The sequence below is a fragment of the Nicotiana tabacum genome, chromosome 16, assembly GCF_000715075.1.
Source record: "Nicotiana tabacum cultivar K326 chromosome 16, ASM71507v2, whole genome shotgun sequence".
Lineage (NCBI taxonomy): Eukaryota > Viridiplantae > Streptophyta > Magnoliopsida > Solanales > Solanaceae > Nicotiana > Nicotiana tabacum.
Window position 1 is genome coordinate 143,896,546 of NC_134095.1, and position 9,435 is coordinate 143,905,980.

Below are 9,435 nucleotides of genomic sequence, written 5' to 3' on the forward strand. Positions count from 1 at the left end.
GCCATAAGGTAAAAGTGCTCAGTTCAGGGTTGGAGCCCTGATGCCGGCTGACAGACAAATGCTCAGTTAAGGGTTGGAGCCCTAATACTGGCGGAATGGAAATAGTTCAGTTCAGGGTTGGAGCCCTAAGGCTGACTAGCTGGGGAGAAGTTCAGTTTAGAGTTGAAACCCTAATGCTGAATAACTGGGGAAAAGTTCAGTTTAGGGTTGGAAGCCTAATGCTGACTAAAGGGAAAAGTTCAGTTTAGGGTTTGAAACCCTAATGCTGACTGAATCGAAAAAGTTCAGTTTAGGGTTTAAAACCCTAATGCTGACTGAAGGAATAAGTTAAGTTTAGGGTTTAAAACCCTAATGCTGACTAAATGGACAAAGTTCAGTTTAGGGTTTAAAACCCTAATGCTGACTAAAGGAAAAAGTTCAGTTTAGAGTTTAAAACCCTAATGCTGACTAAAGGGAAAAAGTTCAGTTTAGGGTTTAAAACCCTAATGCTGACTAAAGGAAAGAGTTCAGTTTAGGGTTTAAAACCCTAATGCTGACTAAAGGGAAAAGTTCAGTTTAGGGTTTAAAACCCTAATGCTGACTAAAGGGAAAAGTTCAGTTTAGGGTTTAAAACCCTAATGCTGACTAAAGGAAAGAGTTCAGTTTAGGGTTTAAAACCCTAATGCTGACTAAAGGGAAAAGTTCAGTTTAGGGTTTAAAACCCTAATCCTGATTAAATGGAAAAAGTTCAGTTTAGGGTTTAAAACCCTAATGCTGACTAAAGGAAAGAGTTCAGTTTAGGGTTTAAAACCCTAATGCTGACTGACTGGACAAAGTTCAGTTTAGGGTTTAAAACCCTAATGCTGACTAAAGGAAAGAGTTCAGTTTAGGGTTTAAAGCCCTAATGCTGACTAAAGGAAAGAGTTCATTTAGGGTTTAAAACCCTAATGCTGACTAAAGGAAAAGTTCAGTTTAGGGTTTAAAACCCTAATGCTGACTAAAGGAAAGAGTTCAGTTTAGGGTTTAAAACCCTAATGCTGACTAAAGGAAAAGTTCAGTTTAGGGTTTAAAACCCTAATGCTGACTGAATGGAAAAAGTTCAGTTTAGGGTTTAAAACCCTAATGCTGACTAAAGGAAAAATTCAGTTTAGGGTTTAAAACCCTAATGCTGACTAAAAAGAAAAAGTTCAGTTTAGGGTTTAAAATCCTAATGCTGACTAAAGGGAAAAAGTTCAGTTTAGGGTTTTAAAACCCTAATCCTGATTAAAGGGAAAAGTTCGAGGATACTAACTGACACCCTTTTTTTGAATTTTCTTGTTTTAGTAAAAGGCAAAAGAGAATTTCTTGGAAACTTACCTTTCGAGTGGATTCCTTATTACCGAACTGTTTCTTGTACTCATGTACTTTCTTCTTTGGGTGACACCTGCTTCTTGCACGGTTGTCTTGGATTATACCTGTTTCAACTTCTCAAACAATGAACAATTGTTAGCTCGGAAATGGCGGTTGGTTCGGTGACCTTGATTGTTCCAGTTGCTTTGTTGCGTCCTTATTTCTGTTGCGAAGTCCTGCCATTGATTGGATTCAAATGGCGAAACCCTTTTAGACTGCTCAGGCTTGTATTTCCAAATTCTGTGATGATTTGCCTTGTAAGGCTCTTTTTGTGTCCCGTTTTGCTTGGAGATTCTCAACGGGGATTTTATTGGGGATACTCTGTGGGGATTTGTACAAGGCGGACTTGCCGGGGATTTGTTGCAAAGCGGACTTGCCAGGATTTGTTGGGAAAGCTCGTTGGCGAATTTTTACAAAGGGAGGCTCTGTGGGGATTTGTACAAAGGGAAGTTCTGTGGGGATTTGTACAAGGCGGACTTGCTGGGGAATTTTTTTTTTTTTAAATGCAGTCAAACATCATGATCCATCAGGTTTGGACAAACGTACCAACAAAACGAGGCATTTTCCTCCGTGAAACGGAATTTCGTGAAACCAAACCTGCCACCTATCCTTTCCGGCATATCTGGAACTCAGGGTTAAAAAATGAGAGGGAATCAAAGAAAAACAAAGAAAGGAGAAAGCAAACTTCAGAAAAGAAGTGTCCCTTTCAGGACGAAAAAGACTTATCTGAGGAAGACAATGCTGACTTTAAATGGACATGACATGCTCTTTGGACTGGACACCTGACCTTCAATGAACTTGCATTTCCTCCCGAATCAAAATGGGTCTGTGTTTCAAACCGATGGAACCTTGCCGAGACTTCCTGGGGCGGAGTCATCTTTTCGGCCAACAACACCCTTTGCGGGTTTTCGCTAGTTGACCTCTCTCATTTCCCCCCTTGCTGTCGCTTGATAGCACTCTTTACGAGTTTTTACTACACAAGCTCACTTATTTTGGTTTCTCTACTCCCGTCGCCTCGCGGTGCCCGGAGGTTTTCACCGACGAGACTCTCTCATTTTACTTCTCTCAATTTACAGTGTACCGGTCTCCATTCGTGACGCTTTTTGGCTTCCCGTTACCTTTGGTAATTGATCTGAAAGGCTTGTGCTTGGCAAAGAAAAGTAGATGATACTATGACTTCTAAACCGCTTGACGTGCCCCGGTTTCAATTTCAGGGTAAATGGGATTTTATTGATAGTGTGACTGAACCTCAGGGAAAGGCTGCCTACGTATCCTTTCGGAATCAAGTCAGACGTAGTTCAGGCCTCGATCAATGTTTTTTTTTTTGTAACCAAAGAACTGTAACTGGCTCAAAAGCTTGTAGATAGAGTTTGAGGTAGTGGGAATAAAACCTTCAGCATTTCAAATGTGTCAGGACCGCTGGGGTGTCATTCAGACATAGTATCTCTTGACTGCATCTGCATTTACTGCTATTTCGGGGTCATTTCCTTCGATATCACCTAGATACAATGCTCCTCTCGGTAATATCTTCCTGATGATGTACGGGCCCTTCCAATTTGGAGCAAATTTCCCTTTTGCTTCCTGGTGATGTGGCAGAATGCGCCTCAGTACCAGTTGACCTACTTCGAAATTCCTGGGTCTGACTTTCTTGTTGTAAGCACGGGCCATCCTTCGTTGGTACAACTGCCCGTGACAAACCGCAACCATTCTTTTCTCGTCAATCAAAGTCAACTGCTCTAATCGAGTCTTAACCCACTCACTGTCTTCGATCTCTGCTTCGACAATGGTTCGGAGCGAAGGAATTTCTACCTCTGCTGGTATCACAGCTTCGGTCCCATAAACCAAGAGATAAGGGGTTGCTCCTACTGACGTGCGTACCGTAGTGCGATATCCCAATAATGCAAACGGTAGCTGTGCATGCCACTGTCGGGAACTCTGGATCGTCTTCCTCAAAATCTTCTTGATGTTTTTGTTTGCCGCTTCTACAGCGCCATTGGCCTTGGACCGATAAGGAGTAGAATTCCTATGCATTATTTTGAATTGCTCGCATACATCTCCCATCAAATGATTGTTCAGGTTTGCTGCATTATCTGTGATGATAGTCGCAGGAATACCGAAACGACAAATAAGATTTGAGTGTACAAAATCCACTACAGCTTTTTTAGTGACCGACTTGAGAGTGACAGCCTCTACCCATTTTGTGAAGTAGTCGATGGCAACCAGTATAAATCTGTGTCCATTTGAATCCTTTGGCTCGATTGGTCCAATGACGTCCATGCCCCATGCAACAAACGGCCAAGGTGCAGACATGGGATGCAATTCCGTGGGAGGTGCATAAATCAAATCACCGTGCACCTGACACTGATGGCACTTTCGAACGAAGCTAAAGCAATCCTTTTCCATGGTTATCCAATAATAACCTACTCGAAGGATTTTCTTTGCCAAGACATACCCGTTCATGTGAGGTCCGCACACTCCTGCGTGTACTTCGTGCATGATCTTCCTTGCCTCCTCGGCGTTAACACATCTTAGTAGATTGAGGTCTGGGGTCCTCTTGTACAACAAATCACCGCTCACAAAGAAACCACTTGCATGCCGCCTAATGGTTCTCTTTTGATCTCCAGTAGCATGCTCGAGGTATTCTTGTGTCTTCAAGAATCTCTTGATATCATGGTACCATAGCTGTATACTCGATCCTGTCTCGATTGCATTGCAGTAGCCGTGTCTTTCCCTGATTTGGATTTCCAAGGGATCGACGTGGGCGTTGCCTGGGTAGGGTAGCATTGAAGCCAAGGTAGCAAGTGCATCCGCCAGTTCATTGTGACATCGCGGGATATACCTGAACTCTATTGATTTAAAACGCTTGCCGAGGTCCTCCACGTGCTGTCGGTAAGGAATAAGCTTGACATCCCGAGTTTCCCATTCACCTTGGGCTTGCTGGATAATCAGGTTAGAATCTCCCATGATCAGTAAGTCTTCGACATCCTGATCGATCGCCATATGCATGCCCATGATGCAGGCTTCATACTCAGCTGTATTGTTTGTGCAAAAGAAACGCAGTCTAGCTGTGGCTGGATAATGCTGACCGGAGGGCGAGATCAAAATTGCCCCAATCCCTACACCTTTGGCATTTACGGCTCCATCAAAGAACATCTTCCAAATATGAGCGTTCTCCGAGACCACTTCTACATTGTTTATTTCTTCATCTGGAAAGTAGGTACTCAATGGCTGGTATTCCTCATCGACTGGATTTTCGGCCAAATGATCTGCTAGCGCCTGGGCTTTCATTGCCGTGCGAGTGACATAGACTATGTCGAATTCAGTAAGCAAGATTTGCCACTTGGCCAGTCTTCCAGTAGGCATCGGTTTCTGAAATATATACTTCAAAGGATCCAGCCTGCTTATGAGGAAAGTAGTGTGAGCTTGGAGATAATGTCTCAGCTTTTGAGCAACCCACGTCAGGGCGCAACATGTTCTTTCCAGCAGAGTGTACTTGGCCTCGTAGCCGGTGAATTTCTTGCTCAAGTAGTAGATTGCTTGTTCTTTCTTTCCGGTTATGTCATGTTGTCCGAGGACGCAACCGAAAGAATTCTCCAAGACTGTCAGATACAAGAACAATAGTCTTTCTGGCTCTGGTGGGACCAAAACTGGGGGATTTGAAAGATATTCTTTAATTTTGTCAAAAGCTTCTTGACATTCGGCCGTCCATTTGATCGCCGCATCTTTCCTCAAAAGCTTGAATATGGGCTCACACGTGCTCGTCAGCTGGGCAATGAATCGACTGATATAGTTTAACCTGCCCAACAAACTCATCACCTCTTTCTTCGTTCTTGGGGGAGGTAGACTCTGATAGATTTTATCTTTGTTGGATCTAATTCGATACCTCTCCTGCTTACTATGAAGCCCAAAATCTTGCCCGATGGGACTCCGAAAGCACATTTGGCTGGGTTCAGCTTCAAGTCGTTCTTCCTCAGTCTCTCGAAGAACTTCCTCAAGTCTTGGATGTGATTATCCTGCATCCTGGACTTGACTATCACGTCGTCCACGTACACCTCTATTTCTTGATGCATCATGTCATGAAAAATGGCAGTCATGGCCCTCATGTAAGTAGCCCCAGCATTCTTTAGACCAAATGGCATGACCCGATAACAGTAGGTGCCCCAAGGCGTGGTGAAGGCAGTTTTCTCGGCGTCTTCTTCATCCATCAATACCTGATGATACCCAGCGTAACAATCTACGAAAGACTGTATCTCGTATTTGGCGCAATTATCAATTAGGATGTGGATGTTGGGCAGTGGGAAATTATCTTTGGGACTTGCTCTATTCAAATCTCGGTAATCTACACATACCCGAGTCTTCCTGTCTTTTTTCGGTACTGGAACCACATTTGCCAACCATGTTGTATACTGGACTACCCGAATCACTCCCGTTTTCAGTTGTTTGGTGATCTCCTCTTTAATCTTGTCACTGACCTCAGTTTTGAACTTTCATTGCTTTTGTTGAACTGGAGGACAATCAGGGTGAATTGGCAATTTATGAACCACTAGATCGACACCTAGTCCCGGCATGTCATCGTATGACCAAGCAAACACATCTTTAAATTCAAAAAGAAGTTGAATTATCGCGTCTCGCGTTTTCTTGTCCGTGTGAATGCTTATTTTGGTCTCCCGGATTTCTTCAAGAGTTCCTAAATTAACCGGTTCGGTGTCATTCAGATTTGGCTTAGGTTTATTCTCAAAATGTTCCATCTCTCGGTTTATTTCCTTAAAAGCATCTTCTTCATCATATTCTGGTTCTGGGTTCATTATTTCACAATTAAATAGCTCATTGTGATCTGGGCGTGAAGTCCGCAAGCATGTCATATTTAAAGCCGCATTATTATAACTGAAAGAAAAGATAAAAGAAAAATAACAAAAATCAGAACAAAGGAGAAAAATGGGAAAACAATAACGATTTTTTTTTTCATTTTTTATTTTCTTGGAATTTTGGAAGACAATAATGTTTACAACTCAGGAATGCAAAACAACAACTTGAAGGGAAGAAAAACATCCAAGTTATATCCTGGAAATAACTCGTGATGCAGGAAAGGTGGCAGGACAGGTCTACCCGAACTTCCGCCTAGTCGGGAATGGCGTGGCTTCCCAGTTTCGGAGTTTGGCGTTTTGCCCCATATATAGTATTTCGGCAGTGCTGGTGCCTTCTCCTGGTTGAACCATGTGAGCCTCGTAGAGCATTTCTCTCATTGCCCCACATATCTCCTCGATTTCCTCAGCCGTGAAAACCTCGTCTTCTTCTTCTTCTTCAGTGTATCTTGGTCCGACGAAAGTTTCATATAAATCTGGCAGTGGCCGAGGCAATTTCCACCCCTTATTCTTCCTTTTCTTCGCCCATTCTTCATCTTCTGGAGTGGGTTGAAAACCCATCCCAAAAAGTTTTTTGGCGGAAGGCAGGGTGTTGGGTTCCGTTATTCCCTGCAATGTTCGTCCGAGCCCTTTCCCTGGCCTGAATCTATGCCGGATCATCTCTTTAGCCACCATAACCGAGGCGTTGGACAAGAAAGGTTGGGGGCAAGGTTTTCCCTCTTCATGCTGCTCTGCTAACACAATCTCGAAAGCTTGATAGACCGTGTGTTCGCTCCCTTCTCTTGGTTCAAGATATGGGATGGATGGGTCCCGATAAATAGCATGCTCGTCTTCTCCATGGACCACGATCTCTCGGTCTTCGTACTCAAACTTCACCATCTGATGAAGAGTGGAAGGCACAGCTCCTGCCGCATGAATCCAAGGTCTGCCAAGGAGGAAATTGTAGGACGTATCCATGTCAAGCACTTGGAAAGTTACCTCAAACTCTACTGGCCCTATGGTCAAAATCAAATCTATTTCCCCAAGGGTGTCTCTCTTGATGCCGTCAAAAGCCCTCACGCAGACATTATTGGGGCGGATTCTTCCGATCCCAATTTCCATTCTCTGTAGCGTGGAGAGCGGACAAATGTCAACACCTGAACCCCCATCCAACATTACCCGTTTGACGTAGTAGCCTTCGCATTTAACTGTTAGATGCAGGGCTTTGTTGTGTGCCGCTCCCTCTGGGGGTAGATCGTTCTTGCTGAAAGAGACTTGGTTGATGGCAAAGAACCTCTCCGTCATCCGTTCCAATTGTTCAACTGAGGTTTCTACTGGTACGTATGCTTCATTCAAGGTCTTGAGTAAGATCTTTTGATGCTCGGTTGACCTCATTAGCAGAGATAGCATGGACACTTGCTCAGGGCACTTGCGCAGTTGATCTACTACTTCGTAGTCTGGCATTTTCATTTGTCGGAAGAAAAATTCCGCTTCTTCAACGCTTACAGGCTTCTTTGGTGGGAAGCGTCTCCGTGTGGCGTTGTTCAGCTCTTGGGTATTTGAATACCTTCTAATGAAAGTATTTTCCGGAAGTTCTCCTGTGACTTCTTTACCTTTGTACGTTACCAACGTCCTCTGATAGTTCCAAGGTACTGTGGACGGGTTTGTCATCGGCTTTTGGGGCACGCGTCCGATAACCACTGGCTCATTCAGCCGAGGTGGTTGAATCGTCCCCCAGACCACATAGGACCCTTTCGGTACGTACATAGGCTTTGCCCTTTTGACCTCGAAGCTCCGCGGCTTCTCTGCTCGACCTCGTGGGATGTAAAGAACTCCATTCTTCACAGGCACCGCCTTCTTCTCCACCTTCTTTTCGGGCTCGCACTCTGCAGTACTAGCCTTTTCCCCTTTTTCTGGTTTCTGGGCTGTTTCAGGCTTTTTCCCTGCGTCGACAATGGCGATTATAGATTTTAAAGCAGGGTCAAATTCTTTGTCTTCGCAAATCATTCTGATCAGCGGCCCATTATTGTGAGCGGGTAATGGATTGTTAGTCACATTCGGGACCTCCTCGTCCCTTAGCACTATTTTCCCCTGCTCTATTAAATTCTCGACCTCTCTTTTCAATGACCAGCAGTCATTTGTATCGTGCCCCTCGGCCCCTGAATGATAGGCGCATCTGACACCGTCTTTGTAAGAAGGTGATGCCGGGTTGTGCCTTGTCTGAGGGACTGGCTGCAGGAAACCCAACTGGACTAACTTCGGGAACAAAGTAGAGTATGGCTCACCGATGGGCGTGAAAGTCCGCCTTCTAGGTGGTTCCTGAGGGCGGAAATTATTTTGAGGAGGCTGTGGGTTGTAGTGGTTGCGGTATGGAGGCTGATTTCTGGGAGGTGGAGCTTGGCCTCGGTTGGCTTGTTGTGGCGGATGGACATAAGGCTGGGTGTTCATAACCATGTACGGTTGAGGAGCATATGCCATGTTTTGGTGGGGGTAGTAGTGTTGTGGAGTCCTTTCTGGAAAACGGGGCCTGGGATTACGATATTCCTTTGTTTCTGATGCTGCCATAGCCGTTTCCTCCTTTTTATTCCCTCTTGCCATTCCTCCAGACCCGCTTTGGACGGCTTGGGAGGTTGCCCTTATGGCTGCTTGACTCAAAATCCTACCCGTTTTTAGCCCATTTTCCACCATCTCTCCAATCTTAATCGCTTCTGCAAACGGCTTTCCCATGGCTGACATCATGTTTTGGAAATAGTCCGACTCTTGAGTCTGGAGAAAAGTAGTGACCATTTCCACCTCATCCATGGGAGGCTTCACCCTCGACGCCTGCTCGCACCACTTAATAGCATACTCTCTGAAGCTTTTTGAAGGTTTCTTCTTCAAGTTTGACAGAGAATTTCGGTCTGGTGCGATGTCAATGTTATACTGGAATTGTCTCACAAAATCTCTAGCGAGATCATCCCATATATGTCATCGGGACATGTCTTGGTCCATGTACCATTCCGATGCTATTCCTACCAGACTTTCCCCGAAATATGCCATTAGCAATTCCTCTTTTCCGCCGGCTCCCCGCAATTGGTTGCAATATTTCTTGAGGTGAGCAATGGGGTCACCGTGCCCGTCGTACTTCTCAAACTTTGGGGTCTTGAAACCCACTGATAGGTGCACGTGAGGGAACATGCATAGGTCGGTGTAAGAGACGTTTTTCTGTCCGCTCAAACCTTGCATG